We start from the raw sequence: 25648 nt of genomic DNA, 5'->3' as shown, positions 1-25648 counted from the left end.
TACAGGTACGATCTACAGAAATATATCTCATGGTTTTCTTATCAGTTGACCTTATATTGTTTCTGTATCACAAGTACTGAAATCATCCCTCTCCTGAAATAACTGAAGCTTTATTATCATTTCTGCAATTTCCAACACCCAGGAATTTTCTCCCTAAGGTTTCTGGTATTCTGTAAGTACTCTCTCAGCAGGTCCATCCCCTCAGTTCCCCAAGCATGCCCATATAGAACCACACCTCCATAGTAAAGCAGCCTTCATACAAGTACCTCCACCAAAGGACACAGCAAGGGGGAAAAGAAAATGTTATCAGGCTGATGTAATCATTAATCCTCATAATGCATATATGAAAGGAAGATGCAGGATTGTAGCTGTGGCCATAAAATGAAACTAAATGGATATCCACTGGTAAACATATCCAACATTCTGCTGCATTTAATACTCTCTGGAGAGTATTAAATGGAGAGAATAACTCCATTCTCTCTGGAGCACAAACTAGAAAACATTTCTTGAGTCAGACACCCTTGGTGTTAGTTTATAGGAAACACATAATCTGAGTCAATTTTGCTTCCCTATACACCATCCCTGGAGAAGGCGATGGCACCCCACTCCAGTACTCTTGCCTGGAAAATCCCATGGACAGAGGAGCCTGGAAGGCTGCAGTCCATGGGGTCGCTAAGAGTCAGACACGACTGAGCGACTTCACTTTCACTTTTCACTTTCATGCATTGGAGAAGGAAATGGCAACCCACTCCAGTGTTCTTGCCTGGAGAATCCCAGGGATGGGGGAGCCTGGTGGGCTGCCATCTATGGGGTCGCACAGAGTCGGACACGACTGAAGTGACTTAGCAGCAGCAGCATATACCATTCCTCACTGCCTTACCCTGAAAGGGGAGGTACTGAACTCTGTATACTGAGATTATAAATTCCTTGAAAGGTTAGTTAGCATGGAGGTTAAAAGCACCGTTTCTGGAGTCAGACTGTCTGCTCTCAAATATTACCCTGCCACTTAACAGTTGTGGGATCTTCAGGGAGCTACATAATCTCTCATATCCCCACGTCCTCATCTGTAAAATGGGGATAATAATAGTACCTACCTCAGGGCCTCCCTGGTGGCTCAGTGGTAAAGAACCCACCTGCCAATGCAGGAGACATGGGTTTGATCGCTGGTCCAGGAAGATCGCACGTGCTGCAGAACAACTAAGCCTGTGGGCTGTAACTATTGAGACTGTGCTCTAGAGCCTGGGAACCACAACTATTGAGCCCAAGTGCCACAATTACACTTGGGCTTCCCAGGTGGCGCTAATGGTAAAGAACTCAATTGCTAATGCAGGAGACATAAGAGATGAGGGTTCAATCCCTGGGTCAGGAAGATCCCCTGGAGGAGGGCATGGCAACCCACTCCAGTATTCTTGCCTGGAGAATCCCCACGGACAGAGGAGCCTGGTGGGCTACAGTGTATGGGGTTGCAAAGAGTCAGACACGACGGGGCAAGCACAGTACAGCCACAACTACTGAAGCCCACATGCCCTAAACCCTGTGCTCCACAATAAGAGCAGCCACCACAATGAGAAGCCCTGGCACCGCAATGAAGAGTAGTCCTCAGTCGTCACAACTAGAGAAAAGCCCATGCAGCAATGAAGACCCAGCACAGCCAAAAATAAATCATTAAAAAAAAAAACAAAAACACAGTACCTACTTCACAGGGTTGTTATGAGAATTAGGTGAGGATATGTGCATATATTACCTAGAACAAGTCTGGCACATAGTAAACACTACATAAGTGATCACTATTGCTGTTTTTATTGAGTTTAGATCCTATATGTTATTTGGTTGTATTCTCCTTATTGCTACCTCTGATGCCTTCCCTGTTATTTGAGATATGATGAATTACTATCAACAACTGCAAGATGAGAGATGGTAAGAAAATAAGGATTCCCCCGGTCCTTCAGGATGTCCCCAATAAGTAGTCATTTTATATCTTTTACTGCTATAATCTTACATCATACCAATGCTTCAGTTAAGAGTTTAAACAAGCTGCATTTGCCTCTGAGTCACTCTAAAGTGCGGTAATGAAATGATCCAGTCACATTGACCTGCCACATTCTTAAGTCATGTGTCCAGCATTATGACATAAGCAAGAATACATACCATCTCCTTTTCCTCCCATTCAAAATTCTCTGTGGGGACCAGGTTCAGGAGATGTCACCTCCTCCATGGACTAGAATAGCTTCCTGAAAAATGTCTTCTATGAAGACAGGCCCAGTTGAACTCTACGAAGAGCAAAGTCACAGGGCTTCTCAAGAATCAGCCTCATTTGACAGTTGTCAGAAGGTACAGTATACCTCTAGTCTCTCTAGTTGAAGCACTGTCAACTCCTAACTGCACCTCAGTCTTTGGTTCAATGTCCCATTTCCCACTGGAGTTTCTTGGAGGTTAAAAAAACAATTCTTTATACAAAGGTGTAAATCTCTGTACTTCTCACAATGCCTAGCATAGTTTTTTTTTATGTATCAGATAGACTCTCAGTTAAGTATTTATAAATTCAGTGACTAAAAGACTGCACATGGTCTCAAATATATACTTAAACATACAAATATAACTTACCAGCTGGATATAGTACAATCCTCAGATAATAATATCACCCATATATGTTGTTACCATGTCACATTATATAAACCTTTCTTTCTATACTTTGGTTGGAACATTATCAGCAAAGACCTTAATCACTATTTCCATTTTGTTTCCCAAAGGGAACATTAACAGAGCAGATGTCAGACTTAGTTAATAATCTGTGCCCTGAAGGAAAGAAGAAAAAAAGGTCTCTGAGGCCTTTTTAATCATAAAGCAAACATAGTAATGTATCTTTTCCTCAGTTACACCATAAAAATAACCAAATTCCCCAGAATGTGGACTCCTAATTTTATTCAAGAGGCTAACGTTTCTTTCCACCAAGTTCTAACAAAATTATCATTTTCTAACATTTCTCTTTTAAAATTATTTATTTATTTTTGGCTGCGCTGGCTCTTCCTTGCAGCGAGTGGGGCTTCCTCTCTCTTTGCGGTGTGCAGGCTTCTCACTGTAGTGGCTTCTCCTGTCGTAGAGCACTAGCTCCAGGTGCGTGGAATTCAATAGTTGCGGTGCATCGGCTTCGCTGCCCCACGGCATGTGCGGCAATCTTCCCAGACCAAAGACTGAACCTGTGCTCCCTGCACTGGCACGCAGGTTCCCAACCACTGGACCGCCAGGGAAGTCTTAACATTTGCCTTTTGTCTCTAAAATGGAAGTGGCCAAATCACAACTGAGATTTGATTTCACAAATTATCTTTATTAACTCTGGAACAATGTAATGCTTTAATAAAACTACAGTGTAGAAGAGGGAAACTACAATATTATTATTCTAGAATAAGTAATAACCTTTTTAATTCCAAGTAATCCAAGCAGAGTTAAGCCATGTCTTCTAGCCAACAGTGGCAGAACTAAAGCACAAACATGGGGGGAAGGACCCTATGGGAAGGTAGGTGAGGAATGGGAATGAAATAGAGTACAAGGAAAAAATGGGGGATGAAGGTGGATAAAGGAAAGGCCCTCCCTTCAAGGATCAGCTGCTTCTTTAAATCCTGTTCTACTGATTAACCAAGTTCATAGATGGAACAAAATTATGAAGAAGGGGAAAAGAAAAGGGAACAGATGAGATGGAAAAGATTAGCAGGGGACTGAAAGAAAAGAAAGAAGTCCATCTGGTGAGAAGCAATGGAGCATAACATTAAATTGCCTCAAGTACCAAAGCTCATCGATCTAGAGTCTTCAGCCCATTTGAGACAATAGCCTAGTTCTAGCCTAGTTCCTCTCCAATTAGGTGGCCTTGTTCTTCTTTTTTATGGGTTAAGAATTATTAGTGATTTATCTTATTTTCTTACATGAATTTATTTAAAACTAGTATCTGTAAAAGATAAGCAAATTTCCTTTATCTTCCTTATATTCAGTTACATATATTTATTCAGCATTACTCCGATTTCTCAAATTTTCCTATGCTGTAAGTGAAAGAAATGAACTTTGGGCTTCTACTCATACGTCTTTGAAGTAAGCTTCCCAAAGACCTAAAATTGGCCCAAACAGGACCTAGGTCACTTAGCCTTGAGGTTATTTACAGTGAAACATTAAGCAAATTTAGTTAAGGGGACTAGGAACCAAATAATCAAGCAGTATATTAAATCAAAATACAGACATATTAAAGTTATCAAAATACATATATTTGTAGAATGTTATAACTAAACAAAAAAAAATTTGCTCTTTAAAGGTATCAGTCTAGTTTTGGGAAAAGCCCTCTAGTTCTGGCTTAAAGAGCAGGACTAGCATCTCCTAATGCTCAGAAAGATTATGAGAAATCTGCCATTTTTTGTTCTTGTCTCTGTTGATGCTTTCAAACTGTGGTGTTGGACAAGACTCTTGAGAGTCCCTTGGACAGCAAGGAAAATCAAACCAGTCAATCCTAAAGGAAATCAGCCTTGAATATTCATTGGAAGGATTGATGCTGAAGGTGAAGCTCCAACACTGTGGCTACCTGATGGGAATAGCCAACTCATTGGAAAAGACCCTGATGCTGGGAAAGATTGAGGGCAAGAGAAGAAGGGGACAACAGAAGATGAGATGGTTGGATGGCATCACTTACTCAATGGACGTGAGTTTCAGCAAACTCTGGAAAGACAGTGAAGGACAGGGAAGACTGGTGTGCTGCAGTCCACTGGGTCTCAAAGAGTTGGACACTACTTAGCAGCTGAACAACAACAACTTTCTCTAGTGCCCTAGAGCTCAGGAAATTCTGCCAGCCCAGCAGTGGCAATGACTACAACGGGCACCAAAATCTTAGAGAGAGGAACTTTCCTCTGTGGAAAAACTGTGGTCTCAGGAGAATGGGCAGAATGCCAGTTGATTTTTTTCCCCCTCTGTCCATTTACTGATGGCCCTGGACATGGCACAGTTCCAGAGAGTAGGCACCAGAGCAAGATCACTGAATCACTAGCCTTCTGGCTGCAAGGCTAAGTGAGGAAGCATAGGAAACCAGAAAGCACCAGACATCATGGACAGGGAGAGCTCAGGAAAGTAAATGAAGGTGAGTGTAAACACCTAGGCTCACCTTCAAGCTACAGAGGTGGATCTGATCTTAAACAGCATAACAAAGACTTCGCGATTAAACTAAAGGATCTACCACTGCACATGGCCCAAAATGGGTGTGGCACACATAGGAGATAGATCCTAATAGCACTGCAAATATTTTGAAAACAAAATTGACTTTGAAACTGCAAACTATAAAAGTTTGGTTGAAATTTGTGGCCTGAACACAACCAGCTCTATTGCCTGCTAAAACAAACAAACAAAAAATCAATATTCTCCACAGGATTTCAGCAAAACTGAGAGTCTTATAATATTTTAAATGTCTAGGATACAATTAAAAATTATTCATGGGACTGCCCTGGAGATACAGCAGAATCCACCTGCCAATGCAGGCACACAGGTTCAATCACTGCTCCAGGAGGATTCCCCATGCCACAGGGCAACTAAGCCCATGTACCCACAGCTACTGAAGCCCATGATCTAGAGCCTGCAGGCCACAACAAGAGATGTCACTGCAGTGAGACACCTGCGCACCACAACTAGAGCAGCCTCTGCTCACCACAACTAGAGAAAGCCCAGCACAGCAGTGACCCAGCGCAGCCAAAAATAACTTAATTAACAGATTAATTAAAAAGATCATTCAGCATAAAAACAACCAGGAAAATCTAAACTCACATCAGATCAGATCAGATCAGTTGCTCAGTCATGTCCGACTCTTTTCGACCCCATGAATCGCAGCACGCCAGGCCTCCCTGTCCATCACCAACTCCCAGAGTTCACTCAGACTCACGTCCATCCAGTCAGTGATGCCATCCAACCACCTCATCCTCTGTCGTCCCCTTCTCCTCCCGCCTCCAATCCCTCCCAGCATCAGAGTCTTTTCCAATGAGTCAACTCTTCGCATGAGGTGGCCAAAGTACTCGAGTTTCAGCTTTAGCATCATTCCTTCCAAAGAAATCTCAGGGCTGATCTCCTTCAGAATGGACTGGTTGGATCTCCTTGCAGTCCAAGGGACTCTCAAGAGTCTTCTCCAACACCACAGTTCAAAAGCATCAATTCTTCGGCGCTCAGCCTTCTTCACAGTCCAACTCTCACATCCATACATGACCACAGGAAAAACCATAGCCTTGACTAGATGAACCTTTGTTGGCAAAGTAATGTCTCTGCTTTTTAATATGCTATCTAGGTTGGTCATAACTTTCCTTCCAAGGAGTAAGCGTCTTTTAATTTCATGGCTGCAGTCACCATCTGTAGTGATTTTGGAGCCCAGAAAAATAAAGTCTGACACTGTTTCCACTGTTTCCCCATCTATTTCCCATGAAGTGGTGGGACCAGATGCCATGATCTTCGTTTTCTGAATGTTGAGCTTGAAGCCAACTTTTTCACTCTCCACTTTCACTTTCATCAAGAGGCTTTTGAGTTCCTCTTCACTTTCTGCCATAAGGGTGATGTCATCTGCATATCTGAGGTTATTGATATTTCTCCCGGCAATCTTGATTCCAACTTGTGTTTCTCCCAGTCCAGCGTTTCTCCTGATGTACTCTGCATATAAGTTAAATAAACAGGGTGACAATATACAGCCTTGACGAACTCCTTTTCCTATTTGGAACCAGTCTGTTGTTCCATGTCCAGTTCTAACTGTTGCTTCCTGACCTGCATACAAATTTCTCAAGAGGCAGATCAGGTGGTCTGGTATTCCCATCTCTTTCAGAATTTTCCACAGTTTATTGTGATCCACACAGTCAAAGGCTTTAACATAGTCAATAAAGCAGAAATAGATGTTTTTCTGGAACTCTCTTGCTTTTTCCATGATCCAGTGGATGTTGGCAATTTGATCTCTGGTTCCTCTGCCTTTTCTAAAACCAGCTTGAACATCAGGAAGTTCACGGTTCACATATTGCTGAAGCCTGGCTTGGAGGATTTTGAGCATTACTTTACTAGCGTGTGAGATGAGTGCAATTGTGCAGTAGTTTGAGCGTTCTTTGGCATTGCCTTTCTTTGGGGAAAGACAATTCAGGGGCCAACACTTAGATAACACAGATGCTGAAATCAGCTAATGAAGGCTTTAATGCAGTTATTATTAAAGCATACTAGGAAGTAAGCAGAGAAGGCAATGGCACCCCACTCCAGTACTCTTGCCTGGAAAATCCCATGAGCGGAGGAGCCTGGTGGGCTGCAGTCCATGGGGTCTCGAAGAGTCGGACACGACTGAGCGACTTCACTTTCACTTTTCACTTTCATGCGTTGGAGAAGGAAATGGCAACCCACTCCAGTGTTCTTGCCTGGAGAATCCCAGGAATGGGGCAGCCTGGTGGGCTGCCGTCTATGGGGTCGCACAGAGTTGGACACAACTGAAGTGACTTAGCAGCAGCAGCAGGAAGTAAGAGAAAACACTCCTGAAAGGAACGCAAAGAAGTAGAAGATATGAAGAACTAAACTAACATTTCAGAACTGAAAAATTTTTAGGAAAATGTAATGTTCCCTTTGGAAAACAAAATGGAATAATTTTAATTTAATAAATAAGAATTTCCTTGATTGTCCAGTGGTTGGGAATTTGCCTTTCAATGTGGTGGACATGGGTTTGATACCAGGTTGGGATATTAGGATCTCACATGCTGCAGAGCAATGAAGCCTGTGTACCAGCTGGCAACTGGATCTCTGGTTCCTCTTGTCTTTTCTAAACCTAGCTTGTACATCTGGAAGTTCTCAGTTCATGTATCGCTGAAGGCTAGCTTGAAGGATTTTGAGCATAACCTACCAGCAAGCAAAATGAGCAGAACTGCATGGTACAGTCCATGTGCCACAATGAAAGATCCCACATGACACAGCAAAGATCTCCTGTGTCACAACTAAGACCCAACACAGCCATATAAATAAACAAATAAAAATTTTAAACTACAGTAAGTAAAATAAAAGAGAAGCCACTGAATGGCTTCAATCACAGAATGGAGATGACACAGGAAAGAGTCAGTGAATTTGAAGATAACAACAAAAATCACTCAATTTGAACAAAGTAAAAAACACAGGGTGGGAAAAAGAATGAACAGCACCTCAAAGATGAGTGGGACAAAACCGAAAGATCTAGTATTTGCCACTGGAGGTCAGAAGAAGAGGAGAAAAAAAATACAATGCAGTAAAATACATTTGATAAAAAGGACCGAAAAGTTCTCAAGTTTGGCGAAAAACATAAACTTACAGATTCAAGAAGACAGGATAAATCCCAAAAAGCTCATGCCCAAATATATCATAATCAAACTGATGAAAATTGAAGAAAAAAAAATCTTTAAAGCAGCTAGAAAGAAAATGACACGTTACTTACAGGGGGAACAACAATTTCAAATGACTGGAAAATTCTTATCAGGATTCATGAAGGGTAGGATTAAGTGGGACAACTTGAGGTGCTAGGGAAATAAAAACAACCCTGTCAACCTGGAGTTTCTAAATCCAGCAAAGATTCCTTCATGAAGTTCAAATAAATACATTCTCAGAGAAGGAAAACAAAGATAATTCACTTCCAGAAGACCTGCTCTAAAGAATTAGTAAAGGAGTATCTTTAGATAGAAGGCAAAGTATACCAGAAGGAAACTTGGAACATGAAGAAGAGAAATAGTAAATAGGTAAATAAAATAGACTATTTTCGAGTTCCAATGTATGTTTTCAATGTATGCAAATGAAATCTACAACACAACTATAACATAAAGAAGGGAGTGTAAAGGTATCTAAATGATGCAAACACTTCTACATGTACTTAAAGTGCTAAAATATATTTATTCTAAGGAAATTGTGAATAATAAACACTTATATTTTAATAAAGACATATTGTCAAATCAGGCTTCCCACATAGCACTATGGTAAAGAACCTGCCTGCCAATGCAGGTAAACATAGAGTCTCGGATCCCTGGGTTGGGAAGATCCCTTGGAGGAGGGCATGGCAACCCACTCCAGTATTCTTGCCTGAAAAATTCCATAGACAGAGGAGCCTGGTGGGCTGCAGTCCATGGGGTCACAGAGTCAGATACAACTGAAGCAACTTAGCACGCATGCATGCATGCATAGAAAACCACAACAGATAAAACTGAACACAGTTGACCCTTAAACAATTCGAGTTTGAACTGCACAGGTCCACTAACTCACAGGTTTGTTTATTTTTTACAGTAGTAAATACTACTATAGTATGTGCAGACCATGTACTATACAGTACATTATCATAATGAGGTACCTTTTAGAACACCTCAAATTTTAAATATTGATAATAACAAGTTCTGGTGAGGATGCAAAACAAATAGAATGCTCATACATTCTCATGGAAATGCAGAACGGAATAGTGATTGGGGAAAACAGTTTGGCATTCTCTTATAAAGTTAAAAATACTCTTGAACACATGAGTCTCTCATAAAAACAATGACCTAGCAAACCTACTGCTGCTGCTGCTGCTGCTGCTGCTAAGTCGCTTCAGTCGTGTCCGACTCCGTGCGGCCCCATAGACGGCAGCCCACCAGGCTTCGGTCCCTGGGATTCTCCAGGCAAGAACACTGGAGTGGGCTGCCGCCTCCTTCTCCAATGCATGAAAGTGAGAAGTGAAAGTGAAGTCTCTCAGTCGTGCCTGACTCTTAGCGACCCCATGGACTGCAGCCCACCAGGCTCCTCCGTCCACGGGATTTTCCAGGCGGGAGAACTGGAGTGGGGTGCCATTGCCTTCTCCAATGCATTAAAGTAAGAAGTGAAAGTGAAGTCTCTCAGTCGTGCCTGACTCTTAGCGACCCCATGGACTGCAGCCCACCAGGCCCCTCCGTCCACGGGATTTTCCAGGCAGAAGTACTGGAGTGAGGAGCCATCGCCTTCTCCAAGAGAACCCACTACTGGGTATTCACTTTAAGGAAATAAAAACTTCTGTTCACACAAGAATCTACACACAAATGTTTATAGCAGGTCTATTCACAATTACCAAAAACTGGAAACAACTTAAATATCCTTCAACAAATGAGTAGACAAGCTGCAGTACATTTCTACAATGGAATACTACTCAGCAATGAAAATGAATAACGCATCGACATATGCAACATCTCAGATGAATCTCAAAGGCATGCTACGTAAAGAAGTCAGTCTCAAAAAGTTACATACTGTATGACTGAATTTACATATAACATTCTCAAAAAGAAAAAACTAATAGTGATGGAGATTAGATCCACGGCTGCCAAGGGTTGAGGAGGGAACTACAAAGGGGTAATACAATGGAGCTTCTTAGGATAATGAAACTGTCAGATATCTTGATTTTGGCAGTGGTTATATGAATCTATTGTATTAAATTAAAGAACTGTACACTCATGCAAGTATGTACACATCATCAACTTCATGTTAATTTAAAAATAAAACTCTACATGATGTATTGCTGTCTTAATATTTGAAAACAATATTCAGCAGAATAAGTATATAACAGAAGACCAAAACTCAGAGGCATTCATCAATTCCCTCTTTATTATATAGCTAAAATATAAAATCAATCATTAGAAGCATAGTCTGAATCAGAATGAATGAGGCTAGATATTGTTTCCAGTCAATGTTTTGTATTCTCATAAATCAAATCCATATCACTCAAAAAGTATACTCTAATAGTGCTTTTATACAGTAGGTTGTAAATCCAGCAGCGTTTTTCTTGCTTTTAAGGAGTCTGAATAATCCATGTAATAGAATTTTTCTAAATTTTGACAAATTTGGGAACAGGGCATTTGTATGAACACAGACTCTGGAACTAGACAACCTGGTTCGAATTCTAGCTCTTACTAGCTAGAATTCAGATTCAAATTCTGCTACTTACTAGCTATTCAACCTGGATAAGTTGCTTAATCTTTCTGTGCCGCATTTTCCTTTTCTGAAGATAATAATATTTAATTCATAGGGTTATTATTAGTTGAGAATTAAATACTTTAATATGTGAAAAGCACTTATAGCAGTGCTTGACATATATTAAATACCATTTTGGTGTTTGTTCAATAAAGAGCACTATGTTCTTTTCCACTTTTGGCTACGTGACCTTACAGGTATGCCACATTACATATGATTAAATACTCAAATTCTATTTGTATGTCTCAAGTGGAATTTTGTCAATTTGTTAATTAATACAATAAAGATTTAATTGTAAGTTTCTGGACTTGAGTCTCTCTCAAAACTCTTGACAGGTACAGCACGCAGGACTCAAGCTATGGCTACAGCTCTATCCAGTGCAAAAGACAGACATACTTTAACTAACAGATATTAAAAGAGTGGGTTTCAGGAAAAAAAGAAGCTAGTTTGATCCTAAATTGTGTTGACAAACCTCTAGTGTCCATACTGGTCACACCTTTCTTAAAGTATATATTACTTTCTAGATCACATGCTTAATTGATTTACAGGGTTATTCTGTTCAGCCTTACAGGCAAGATTGAGAACCATAGATAAAAATTCTAGGGGAAAAGATTTAGGCTCAGCAAAAGGAAGGACTAACTCTGAAGAGTAACTAAGAGATGGGCTACCTGAACAATTAGTGAATTCCTTGTCACTGGGAACATTCAAATAAGCTTAATGACATTTATGTTCACAACAACCACAGTCATTTACTAATGTTTATTATGTCTGTCTTTTACATACATTATCTTCAATCCTTTCAACAACCCTATAATGTAGTCACTATTCCCATTTTATAGGTAAGGAAACTAGGCTCAAGGATGTTAAGTAAATTACCCCAAACACACAGCTAAGTTGCAAAGCTGTGATTTGATCCAGGTCCTCTGATTCCAGAGCATACAGTCTTTCTACAGTTCCATACTGTCTTTGGTTGAAGATGCAATGACTTTAATATTCCTTTTGATCCTGAAAGAGTGTGATTCCTTGAAATTCTATCTTTCTAGATAATATAACTAGATCTTCCTAATTATTTCTATAACACTGTCTTCATCAAGGTAAATGATGTGTCCTACCTGTATGAATGCTGGTTTGTTATCTGTGACAGAGATGTGTTCTAGATTAACATAACTCCCAGTATGTTAACAGACAACAAAATTAACAATAAATTGGACTACGCAGAACAAGTGTGGAGTTATTTACTCCTGAATGCACTACCTAGAGAATGAGATTTTGAACTCCCTATTGCCAAATTCAGACTTAAATTGAAGAAAGTGGAGAAAACCACTAGACCATTCAGGTATGACCTAAATCAAGTCCCTTATGACTATATAGTGGAAGTGAGAAATAGATTTAAGGGACTAGATCTGAAAGACAGAGTGCCTGATGAACTATGGACAGAGGTTCGTGACATTGTACAGGAAACAGGAATCAAGACCATCCCCAAGAAAAAGAAATGCAAAAAAGCAAAATGGCTATCTGAGGAGGCCTTACAAATAGCTGTGAAAAGAAGGGAAGCAAAAAGCAAAGGAGAATAGGAAAGATATATCCATTTGAATGCAGAGTTCCAAAGAATAGCAAGGAGAGATAAGAAAGCCTTCCTCAGTAACCAGTGCAAAGAAATAAGAGGAAAACAATAGAATGGGAAAGACTAGAGATCTCTTCAAGAAAATTAAAGATACCGAGGGAACATTTCATGCAAAGATGGGCTCAATAAAGGACAGAAATGGCATGGACCTAACAGAAGCAGAAGATATTAAGAAGAGGTAGCAAGAATACACAGAAGAACTATACAAAAAAGATCTTCATGACCCAGATAATCACCATGGTGTGATCACTCACCTAGAGCCAGACATCCTGGAATGTGAAGTCAAGTGGGCTTTAGGAATCATCACTATGAACAAAGCTAGTGGAGGTGATGAAATTCCAGTTGAGCTATTTCAAATCCTGAAAGATGATGCTGTTAAAGTGCTGCACTCAATATTCCAGCAAATTTGGAAAACTCAGCAGTGGCCACAGGACTAGAAAAGGTCAGTTTTCATTCCAGTCCCAAGGAAAGGCAATGCCAAAGAATGCTCAAACTACCGCACAATTGCACTCATCTCACACGCTAGTAAAGTAATGCTTAAAATTATTCAAGCCAGGCTTCAGCAATACATGAACCATGAACTTCCAGATGTTCAAGCTGGTTTTAGAAAAGGCAGAGTAACCAGAGATCAAATTGCCAACATCCACTGGATCATGGAAAAAGCAAGAGAGTTCCAGAAAAACATCTATTTCTGCTTTATTGACTATGTTAAAGCCTTTGACTGTGTGGATCACAATAAACTGTGGAAAATTCTGAAAGAGATGGGAATAACAGACCATCTGACCTGCCTCTTGAGAAACCTGTATGCAGGTCAGGAAGCAACAGTTAGAACTGGACATGGAACAAACAGGAAAAGGAGTTCGTCAAGGCTGTATATTGTCACCCTGCTTATTTAACTTATATGCAGAGTACATCATGAGAAACGCTGGGCTGGAGGAAGCATAAGCTGGAATCAAGATTGCCAGGAGAAATATCAATAACCTCAGATATCCAGATGACACCACCCTTATGGCAGAAAGTGAAGAACTAAAGAGCCTCTTGATGAAAGTGAAAGAGGAGAGTGAAAAGTTGGCTTAAAGCTCAACATTCAGAAAACGAAGATCATGGCATCCAGTCCCATCATTTCATGGCAAATAGCTGGGGAAACAGTGGAAACAGTGGCTAACTTTATTTTGTGGGGCTCCAAAATCACTACAGATGGTGACTGCAGCCGTGAAATTAAAAGACGCTTACTCCTTGGAAGGAAAGTTATGACCAACCTAGACAGCATATTGAAAAGCAGAGACATTACTTTGTCAACAAAGGTCTGTCTAGTCAAGGCTATGGTTTTTCCAGTGGTCATGTATAGATGTGAGAGTTGGACTATAAAGAAAACTGAGCACCGAAGAATTGATATTTTTGAACTGTGGTGTTGGTGAAGACTCTTGAGAGTTCCTTGGACTGCAAGGAGATCCAACCAGTCCATCCTAAAGTAGATCAGTCCTGGGTGTTCATTGGTGGGACTGATGTTGAAGTTGAAACTCCAATACTTTGGGCACCTGATGCAAAGAGCTGACTCATTTGAAAAGACCCTGATGCTGGGAAAGATTGAGGGCAGGAGGAGAAGTGGATGACAGAGGATGAGATGGTTGGATGGCATCACGGACTCAAGAGACATGGGTTTGGGTGAACTCTGGGAGTTTGTGATGGACAGGGAGGCCTGGCGTGCTGCGGTTCATGGGGTCGCAAAGAGCTGGACACAACTGAACGACTGAACTGACTGAAAATGTTTTTTCTCTTAATAAAACTACAAATAAACACACAAATAAAGGTAAACCTATGTCTTCCTTTTTGGCTAGCTCTCAAAAACATTATTCATGAGGATCTATGTGCGTGTTTTCAGTATTTGTTACGGTAATCTCTCACCGACTGGTGACGGAGATGATTACATTCCAGAGAAGTGCTATGTAGATAAAACCTTGATTGGGAGTCCAAGGGTAGGGAATTTTCAAGAGAATAAAACAACAAAATTAGTTATAAAAGCAGAAAAGAATCTTTTTCCTTAGTTGTTCATGAGCTAATATTCTGAAAGCCATGATCTTCTGTGGAAGATGGAGTTTATGTTAACCACACTTCTTTTTTTAAAGTTCTTGATATAGCCTTTATTGAGATTCAACACTTTCCTGTATTTGCTTTTCCCACTGGTATCATTTTTGCAAGCTTGGCAACATTCTTAGTAACCATCTGGTCTTTCCAGAAAACAAGGGCATGGTTTTTCTAGGCCTGGCCTCCAACTGTTATTCTCCCCTCATCACATACAGAGGGGATGAGAACGGCCGACTTCCTGTCCCTTGCCATCTGACTTTAAGATTGCGGTAGGAATGGAGATGAGGGTAGGGATAACTGTGATGAAGTTCTTTGGTTTCAAGGAACTAAACTCAACCATACATACATACACAGAGATCACAGACTGTAAAATTTAGGCATACAAAGAGAAAACCACATTGTGACAAAACTATGACTGGCAAAATCGTAACTGACAAAGGATTACTTACTACACAAGGTCTTCTGAGACAGTTCTCTCATACAGGACAGAAGGAACAAGTCATGAAATTATGAAGCTTGTAGAACTACTTCAGTTTCAGAGGAGGAAACCCCGAAAGGCTCCCTAACATGAGACAGGTCACAGAGCTATCATGTAGGACACAATAATTTCAAATAACTTAGCATTTCCTAAGTACTGCCCTCAATAATCTACCTTTTACATGCTTCAAACTATTTTGCAGAGGCTGTTTGTTCTTCACCTATCTGACACTCTGTACTTGGAAACACTTTATTGTGTTGGGCACAGAAACAGAATTTGGGGATGATTATTAAAAAGGAGTATCATAGATCTCTACCTTCCAAGGGAATGAAGAGGAAATGTTGTGCCTCTGCAGAGGTTTTTTTAGTTGTCTTCTGTTCTTGGCCTATGAATGTGAGTTCATGTCCTGGAAATTCTTGTGATGTTCTCAACTGAAGACATATGATTATTTACTCTCCCCTCCCCTGCCCCCAATCCCTCCCATCCAGAATAATAACTGTATTTCATAGGTTTTTAACCAGTCATTTAAACTGTTTTTATGTTTATTTCCAAGAGTCCCAAGGAAGTGGTCAGGGAAGGCTCCTTGAATACTAGCTTGTGAGGACAACACAATAATAAACTATGGCGAGCCTATTTATCTAGCGTAAGTAGGATTTCCAGGTGGTGCTAGTGGTAAAGAACCCACCTGCCAAAACAGGAAATGGGTTCGATCCCTGGGTCAGGAAGATCATCTGGAGGATCACATGGCAATCCACTCCAGTATTCTTGCCTGAACAATCTCATGGACAGAAGAGCCTGGCAGGCTACAGTCTTTATGGTTGCAAAGAGTCGGACACAACTGAGGAACTTAGCACGCACACAGTATTGAATGAAAGATGGACTGCAGTGTGGAAGGTGGAACACTGCCCAGTCAGGAGTTTAAGAATACCTAGACAGAATTCTAACGCTGCTTTTGGTTGGTTAAGAATCACTGGCATCTCTTCAACTTTTCTGCAAAACACCAAAGGGGAAGAAAACACTGCTGGGGAGTTGACTTCCTTGTCTCCTTTCCTTTACTGACCCTTCTTCTGACGTTGGGAACTCAGAAAATATAAAGAAATGGGAGTGGGGCATGCCTCTGGCTCTAGACTTTATAGGGGTATTCAAAGCTCTCAGAATGGTTTTGGTATTTCAACTTAATAAAGAGCAGGCTAGAAAGGAGAAAGGTTTGTGAAACTCTATCAGGTATACTATTTTGAAGTTGAATGGGACTTTGAGCACTGCCAACTTGGTATATTTGTTCCTGTACTTCTCTAACTCGAGTTACATACAGACTTTGCTTTCTTTCTTTTTTTACCCCTTTGTTTTGTTTTTCTGGTTCCAAAAACACTAGCCATAAACTAGAGGGGAGGGCAAATCTAACATTAGCTTGCTAGTGCACTACTGTTTGACCTAAGATGAAAGAAGGCCTAGTAGATATTTCACCCCTAAACATCTAAAATTAGCAAGTTTTGCTGTTGCTTTTGCCTTTGAAAGCCATGTACTCAGTGTCTAATCAGATATAGCATTGTATTTGCTCAGTAAAACTCCCTCAACTTTAGGAGCATTTCCAAGAGTTGCACATAGTAAATATTTTTTAAAAACATGTTATGCTCAAATTAATTCAATTTTACATTGAAAAATAGCAGCTCTCATGTTATGACAGTCCTCAAGGGTAATGAAAATGCTGCCATTTGCAAAATGATAAGAGATGGAAAAGTATCGACCTCAAATCTCAAATCTGGTTCAGCTTCTCCCTTTCATCCATTGAACTAATTTCTTTCTTCAGGACAAAACTCACTAGGCAATCCACGTAAGGATGTCTTCCCAAAACAAATAATGAATGGGAATAAAAGACAGGTTAAATCTCTAACTTAAAAAAATCAACAGTTCTATGAAGATTTGCATTTTCACAAGATATATGAGTCTTCAGAATTCTATGAGAGTAAGAACTGTAAGCTCAATAAACAGCTGTTATTAGACAGATGGGAATGACAGTCAATATTAATGATGGTCTTCAGTGAACTGAGAAATATCCAGATAGTCATTTTCATGGATTGATCAATATAACTTAGTTGTATGGGGCAGTCACAAGGATGAAATCTTACAGGTTTTCCATAACTATCACTAATACTTTATAGAATACTAATCTGTGAGACTCACCCAGAGGGGTGTATTAAAACTAAGAACTAAGAGGGCAAAGGGACAGAGGCAAGACCTCTTCACAAGCCAGAGAAGATAAACATTCCTAGACAATACGCCATGGTTGACAAGCGCTCACACAAATTCTAAAGAGATATGAAAGAATCTTTGTTCATATAAACTTCTGGAAATGAGAGAATATCACTTCACGGTATAATCAAAATAACATCTGAGCTAGTTCAGTGGCATGTTTATTGAGCACTTGCTAAATATCAAGAATAGTATGCAGTGCTTTCGGGCACTGTCTCCTTTAATTCTCAGTGTAACTCCATGGCGTGCATACTGCTTTTGTCCGTGTACGAGAGATGAGGAACTTGAGGTTTAGAGAGCTTAATAATTTGCCCTGAGTCACAGAACTAGTAAAGAACAGACCTTACATCCAAAGCCAACTCTGTTGGGCTGCAGGGTCCATGTTCTTAAACCTCTCTATACCTGATGAAACTGGTCTCTGGTGGACATATCAGGAACAGATTTGTCACAACAGGATGATAATATAATCATGATCAGTAAAATGGTTTGATTGCACATGTCCTTTTCTTTGTTGCTGCTATTGTTGTTTTATAAATTTGAACTTTGTCACGATTTTATTCATTTATTTATTTATTTTTGGTTGTGCTGGGTTTTCGTTGCTGCATATGAACTTTCTCTGGTGGCAGGGAGCAGGGGGCTATTCTCTTAACTGCAGTGCATGTGTTTATCATTGCAGTGTCTTCTCTTGCTGCTGAGAACAGGCTCCAGAGTGGGGCTCAGTAGTTGCGGCTCACGGGCTGTAAACCCATGGCATGTCGAATCTTCCCAGACCAGGGATCGAACTCATGTCTCCTACACTGTCAGGCAGATTCTGAACCACTGGACCACTAGGGAAGTCCTGCACATGTCCTTTTCTTTGGACCATTTGTCTTTCTTTCCTCTTTTTCCCTTCCCAGTCACCGTAAATCTATTAGAATGGTGTCTGCCCCATTCAAAATGTCAGACTGGGGGGTGGTGGTGGTGAATTAGCTAATTAAAACATTCGTTAACTTCTTCCTATGTCCTAGGCATCCTCTTTTCTCAAGAAGTTCACAACTGATAGGAGAACAGAGAAACTCAAACCTCAATTATAATTCTGTGAGATGAGTACTATGCCAGTGCTATGGACATAAATTTAAGTCCTTAAAAAATAAAAGATCTTGAATTTTTCTTGTCTATTTCAGTTTTACTTATGCTTCAAGGTTACAGGTTATTCTGGCTAATAGAGAAATGGGGTTGGGAGAGGTTTCATGCAATCTTAACTTTTAAAATGCTAAGCAAAAGCAAAAGCTTAATGAAAGTCTTATTTTCCAAATACTTTCAAGGGCATTTTCCTAGAATCAGGTAAATGAGAGCAAGCAAATGACCTACTTACAGCAAAAAATGCTCCAGGTTATAAGGGATGGGAAGCCAAGTGCATCCTGGAAACCACAGCATCTGGTCTTGTTTTATGCTTCATCTATCAATCTGCTGTTACAGGAATTGAGAATTAATGTTTCAACTACAGTTTCTTCTGTTTTGGCTAATGAATTCATATCTTTGTTATTCTTACCCAAGCCCTCCCTTCTCCTCTCCCATTAAAAAAAAAAAAAATTATACGGAAGGGCATTTAGGAAGGGCCCAAATAAATTCTAGGGAGTTTACCCTTTCATTTATGCCTTAAAACTCTTGCTAATAAGGCTACAGTAAGGTTAGACACCTTCCCAACCAGTTCCCTGGGTTGATCAATTCTGACCTTTCACAGAGTATCACTTGAACACAACTTGGTGACAGAACAACAATCACTTAAATAGTCTATTTTTAGTACTGTATTAAAGATAAACAACAAAATACTGCACATTTTTAAAAAGTAAGTTCTAGAAAATATTTTCTGGTAGCATAAACTGTAAAAAAAAAAAATGCATAATTGGAAGTAGTCCTTGACAAAAAAGGATTATGAAGCAATGTAAGAATGTGGATTACTGCTACCCGTATGATATGAGAAAATTACATATACACTAATTTCTGTATACACTCATTTTAAATTATATACAAAGTTTAAAAACATTAAGGCATGAAAGGTAGATTTATAATATCCTTTGAAGCTTACTATTGAGTCTTTTGGCTCTCTGTGCTTTTCATAGAATGAAGCTATCAATTCATCTTTCCACTTGATACAATCTGTTGAAATTTTAATTTTCCATTATTTTTGCCTTGATATGCCCTCTTATTCTTTCTCCTAGAGTTTCAAGCACCCAAAATTAGTCTTTCTCAGTGCTTTCATGGCTTCAGAGACAGCTTCATATCTTTGCTTTACTTTTCTTCCTCCACCCATTCTATTATTTAACTTGTCAAAGTAATAATCAAGATCATTATTTTCCAATGAAATATTTTTAAAAGAACCAAGGTTACCAAGTGATTCTTACACTGACAGAACTACTGCTATATAATTTTATCTATTTCTTGAAGTTCTGCTCTTTCTAAATCACTGTCAAGTGAATCATTTCTAATGAGCAATGAATACAGTCATGTTTACCATGTTTATTTATCCAATATTTCAGATTTTTCTTTCCAAAGACTGTTTTATTCTGAATCTCGTCATGAGGCTTCCTGGCCTTGATTTCTTAATGTATCCCAGCTAGCTTAATGGTTCAGTGAATCAAATAAGCTTTTGGGTCTGAGACAAAAGAGATTTGTACAAAAATATATACAAAATTATCACTAATAATTTTATATATGAGTTTTATATACTAAGAGTTCTATATACTAAGAGTTTTATATACTGAGTTTTTTTTATACTTTATATACTATATATAAGACTTTTATATACTGCTAAGTGCTAAGTCACTTCAGTCGTGTCCGACTCTGTGCAACCCCATAGACGGCAGCCCACCAGGCTCCCCCGTCCCTGGGATTCTCCAGGCAAGAACACTGGAGTGGGTTGCCATTTCCTTCTTCAATGCATGAAAGTGAAAAGTGAAAGTGAAGTCCCTCAGTCGTGTCCGACTCTTAGCGACCCCATGGACTGCAGCCTACCAAGCTCCTCCGTCCATGGGATTTTCCAGGCAAGAGTCCTGGAGTGGGTTGCCATTGCCTTCTCCGCTTTTATATACTAAGTTTGTCAAAGTGTGGTCCCAAACTACCTATATCCAAATCATCTCAAATGCTTATTCAGAATAGAAAGACTTGGACCAAAACCTAGAGCAGTTAAATAGGAGCCTTTTAAGACTGGGACCTGGGAATCTGCACTTTGCCAAGTTTTTCAAGTGAATAGACTCACAGTGAAATTCTACAGCTCCCAATCTAAGGAATCCCTTCCCTCTTCAAGGGTCTGCTGCTGCTGCTGCTGCTGCTAAGCTGCGTCAGTCGTGTCCGACTCTGTGTGACCCCATAGACGGCAGCCCACCAGGCTCCTCTGTCCCTGGGATTCTCCAGGCAAGAACACTGGAGTGGGTTGCCATTTTCTTTTCCAGTGCATGAAAGTGAAAAGTGAAAGTGAAGTCGCTCAGTCGTGTTCGACCCTTAGCGACCCCATGGACTGTAGCCTACCAGGCTCCTCCGTCCATGGGATTTTCCAAGCAAGAGTACTGGAGTGGGTTGCATTGCCTTCTCCACTTCAAGGGTCTAGTGCATTGATTTACCTTGGCTGCAGAGAAAACTAACCACACCTCCATCCAACCAACAAAAACAAAGGAAAATTCAGTTTCCTGAGGAGAGAACTGCCATTAACTGTCTTAAGAGGAAACAGTTTAAAAATAAACAAACAACATCAGCTCTGCAGGCCAGAAGGGAGTGGCAGATTTACTTAAAGCAATGAAAGGGAAAAAGCTACAACCAAAACTACTCTATCCAGCAAGGAACTCATTCAGATTTGAAGGAGAAATCAAAAGCTTTTCAGAAAAGCAACAGTTAAGAGAATTCAGCACCACCAAATCAGCTATATAACAAATATCAAGGAACTGCTCTAGACAGGAAACACAAGAGAAGGAAAAGCCTATAAAAAAAAATCCAAAGCAATAGGATCATACATATCAATAATTACCTTAAATGTAAATGGGTTAAATGCTCCAACCAAAAGATACAGATCTGCTGAATGGATACAAAAATAAGACCTTTAATATATGCTGTCTACAAAAGACACTTTTCAGACCTAGGGACATATACAGATTGAAAGTAAGGGGCTGGAAAAAGATATTCCATGCAAATGGAAGTCAAAAGAAAGCAAGAGTAGCAATATCATGTCACATAAAATAGACTTTAAAATAAAGACCATTACAAGAGACAAGGACACTACACAATGATCAAAGGATCAATCCAAGAAGAAGATATAACAATTTTATATATATATAAATATATATATATATAAATATATATTTATATAAATATAAATATAAATATAAATAAATATATATATTTATATATAAATAAATATATATATATATATATATATATACACCCAACATACGAGCATCTCAATACAGAAGGCAAATGCTAAAGGGGAAGTCAACAGTAACACAATAATAGTGGGGGACTTTAACACCCTACTCACACCAACAGACAGATCATCCAGATAGAAAATTAATAAGGAAACACAAGCATTAAATCATACAATGGACAAGTTGGACCTAATTGATATCTACAGGGCATTTCATACAAAAACAGTAGATTTTACCATTCTCCAGCACAGATCACATCTGGGGTCACAGATCAAGCCTTGATAAATTTTAAAAAATTGAAGTCATTTCATATATCTTCTGACCACAACAATGTAAGATTAGATATCACTACAGGGGAAAAAACTATATAAAAAAAAAAAAACCACAAACACATGAAGGCAAAACAATATGTCTCTGAATAACCAAGAGAACACTGAAGAAATCAAAGAAGAAATCAAAATATACCTAGAAATAAATGACAATGAAAACATGACAGCTCAAAACCTATGGGATGAGAGCTAAGAGGGAAGTTTATAGCAACACAAGCCTACCTCAACAAACAAGAGAAACATCACATATACAACCTAACCTTACATGTAAAGCAACTAGAAAAAGAACAAAAATTCCCCCAAAGTTAGTAGATGCAAAGAAATCATGGAGATCATAGAAGAAATAAATGAAAAAGAAATGAAGGAGATAATAGCAAAGATAAATAAAACTTAAGGCTGTTTCTTTGAGAAGATACACAAAATTGACCAAACATCAGCCAGACTTATCAAGAACAAATGGAGAAGACTCAAATCAATAAAATTAAAAAGGAAAAGTTACACTAGACGATGCAGAAATACAAAGGATCATGAGACTACTACTATGGCAACTATATGCCCATAAAGTGGACAACCTGGAAGAAATGGAGAAATTCTTAGAAAAGCATAACTTTACAAAACTAAAACAGAAAGAAATAGAAAATATTAATGACCAACCACAAAAGATAAAAAGAAACAAAAACTTTTTACAGTAAATATAATAACTATTTTTAATATCTTGATTCTGACAATCACGGAGGGAAGGCTCAGAAGGTCTACCAGAAATCTGTTGTTATAATTTCCTGATTAATATTACACATAGTGAATTATTTATTGAGCCCCTACTGAGGGCCAAATATGGTGCTTTGTGCTGCCAGGGATTATATAAAGCTATCCCGGGATGAAAAGCATATGTTCACTCAGTTCTATTCTGGAAGAACATAGCTGATTTAATGATTGCTGGAAATGAATGTGCATTATAAGGGAAGGCAGTAATTTGATGTCTTACGTCCCAGACATAGAAGGCTTCCTAAGGATTTGCTAAATGAAAATTAGATCCAAAAAAGGAGAGATGTAGGTACTTAATTTATAGTTAAACCACGGGAAAAAGGCATGAGCAGCAATATTTATTTGGGGGCATGTAGATTCTTGATGCTTCCCAGGTGGCTCAGCGGTAAAAAATCTGCCTGTGATGCAGGAGACCTGGGTTCCATCCCTGGGTTGGGAAGATCCCTTGGAGAAGGGAACGGCAACCCACTCCAGTATTCTTGCCTGGAGAAACCCATGGACAGAGAAGCCTGGGAGGCTACAGTCCAGGGGTTCACAAAGAGTTGGACTCAGCTGAAGTGACTAGACTCTTTATAGTCAGCCTTAATTAATTTATCCAACAATTACCTTTCCTGTGCAATAGGAATACCTGTGTACGGTAATAACCGTACCCCAAATACAAGCAGATGATTTGAGTCTAGATGCAACCATACTGATAGCTCCACCTGGTTCTAGATTTCATTTAGATGTCCCTAGTAGGGTGACCAACTCCTCATGGCTTGCCTGAGACTTTCCCTGTACTAGCATTTAAAGTTCTATGTCCTAGAAAGCCCCTTAATGTCAGACCAACTGGGTAGGCTGGTTATCCTGGTTCTTAAAGTAAGGCAAGTGGGGGCCTTAGTTAACCCAGTTTCATTCAGTGGACGATGGAAATCTATCACCACCTTGAATGTCTCAGCTCATTTTCCTTACCAGGGGGTATGATTATCCTTACGGGCCACAAAATCTAAAGTTCTTTCCTTTGATAACTTCTACCTTTAAGCTCTGTCAAGGCACTCTCCTATGAGCATCCCAAGCAATGACTCACATTGAGGATAATCCCAGGGACCCAGTGCAGAATCTCTTCCAAGACTGCTGAACACATGGCTTGTGTTTTTTGGTAAATATTATCTTGGTCTCATAACCATTCTGTAGTTCTCCGAGTCTTATTACCCTCTCTAAATAATCAGTCGAGAACTGCCAAACCCAGCTTCATATCATTTTAAGAATTTATTTATGGTTTTAAACAAAAATACAGACAAAAAGGCTTCGATGTAAAGCATGAACCACCTACAGTATTAGATTCTAAGGCCCCCACTGATTCATCAATAAATTCAATCATAGTTTCAAAATATTCATTATATTCCTGTCATCCCTTCGTTATTCTTTAAAGTCTTAATTAAGATTTCATCATGTCATGGTTTTATCTCGTTCACCTTGATTTTAAAATTTAACTGATATTAAATTACTATTTCAAAGAGAGGATGTAAAGTGTAGGATTTGAATCAGATCTAGGTCCCAATGAAATTGTGTCAGTTATTAGGTGCATGAACTTAGGAAAATATATCTAAGCTTTAAAATATGCTCATCTATAAACAATAAATAAAATAATGGCTATTTTAGAGGATTGGGGATTTTGAGAAATTTAGGTTATGGGTGTGAAGCATAGAAATCTCTCTCTCTCTCTCTCTGAGTTCAGTCCTTTCGGATTCTTTGAGACCCCATGGACTGTAGCCCTCCAGAGGCTCCCATAGAAACAAACTGCCTGACAATATGCCTACCAATAAGTAGACATTCGGTAAACTGTACCTATTATCCTCACAATATCACAAGCTTGCATTCACTAGATTCAACAATCAGGCTGTAGAATTTTAGCCATCAAGGATGCTGTCTAAAGTAGAGAGGCACAAACTGCCTTCCGAGGAGGGTAGTAAGAGGAACTGTTCTATTACTTCTTAGTCTCACCGCCTCAGTCTGAAGGAAGTGATGCTGGTATACCTGGGGACGGTGTCTAAAGTCGTCTCGCCCCCTGGCAGTCTATGTTCTGGAGAAGCCGGCTTTCAGATTTGCTCCCTGGGGACCTTTTTTCACCATGTCTCATTCTGGAAAGGGGAAGGGGAAAAGAAAAAGGGAAGTCACCGAAATGCAAAACCTGTTACAGATGCCCTATTTTGTCCCTGCTATCAGGCCTGCCCGGATAGGCTACAGAATCCTCTCGCAGCGAGATTTTAAGGCGCCACCCCCAGGTGTTTGTCTGCGCAGACGAGGGGGAGGCGGGTGAGCTCACCCTAAAACTGAAAGACAGATGGTGAGGGGTGGGGGTTGGCCATGCGCGTTAGAGCTTTGGCTAAAGGACAGAACAGCAGCGTGTGGGTTTGCACCGGGGCTTGGAGGCCAGGGGGACGGTGAAGGGCCAAGGTAAGGGCCAAGTAGAAGTCGAGAAAGAACTTCTTTGAATACTCAGAATACTGAGCATTTCTTTGCACTCTCAAGAAGGCTCCCGCATCTGTCAGTGTTGCGACCGGAGCTGCGAGCAGGGCAGGGACTTTACGTGACAAGCGCCTGCCCCAGTTCTATCTCTGATACTCAACTCAACTCAGAGGTTCGCTTCAGCAGACAGCAGGTTACACATCTGGTGGGTGACCTCGCACCCGCCAAATCCGCCCACCTCTTCTAAAAGCCGGAAACACACCCCCTCAAGCACTCGGCCACGGCGGCGCATGCTCCGCCCGAGGGGGCGGGGCGCTACTCC

General features: G+C 39.9%; 1 long non-coding RNA gene across 2 annotated transcripts; it reads right to left on the bottom strand.

Annotated features, from left to right (window-relative positions):
* Positions 1–2155: 2155 nt before the first annotated feature.
* LOC147343986 (uncharacterized) lies at positions 2156–25648 on the bottom strand. Of its 2 annotated transcripts, none has more exons than XR_015155832.1 (4): positions 25488–25648; positions 24895–24998; positions 18745–18839; positions 2156–2270 (listed from the first exon to the last, which is right to left on the bottom strand). It is a non-coding gene; the product is annotated as an uncharacterized LOC147343986 (long non-coding RNA). The 2 variants fall into 2 exon arrangements; XR_015155831.1 differs by lacking the exon at positions 2156–2270 and adding an exon at positions 7162–7508.

The sequence above is a fragment of the Bos grunniens genome, chromosome 26 (assembly GCF_055505025.1).
Source record: "Bos grunniens cultivar Pamir isolate PY7600 chromosome 26, Bosgru_T2T1.0, whole genome shotgun sequence".
Lineage (NCBI taxonomy): Eukaryota > Metazoa > Chordata > Mammalia > Artiodactyla > Bovidae > Bos > Bos grunniens.
The sequence above is the reverse complement of the archived record's forward strand: the minus strand, read 5'-3'. Positions and strand labels throughout refer to the sequence as shown.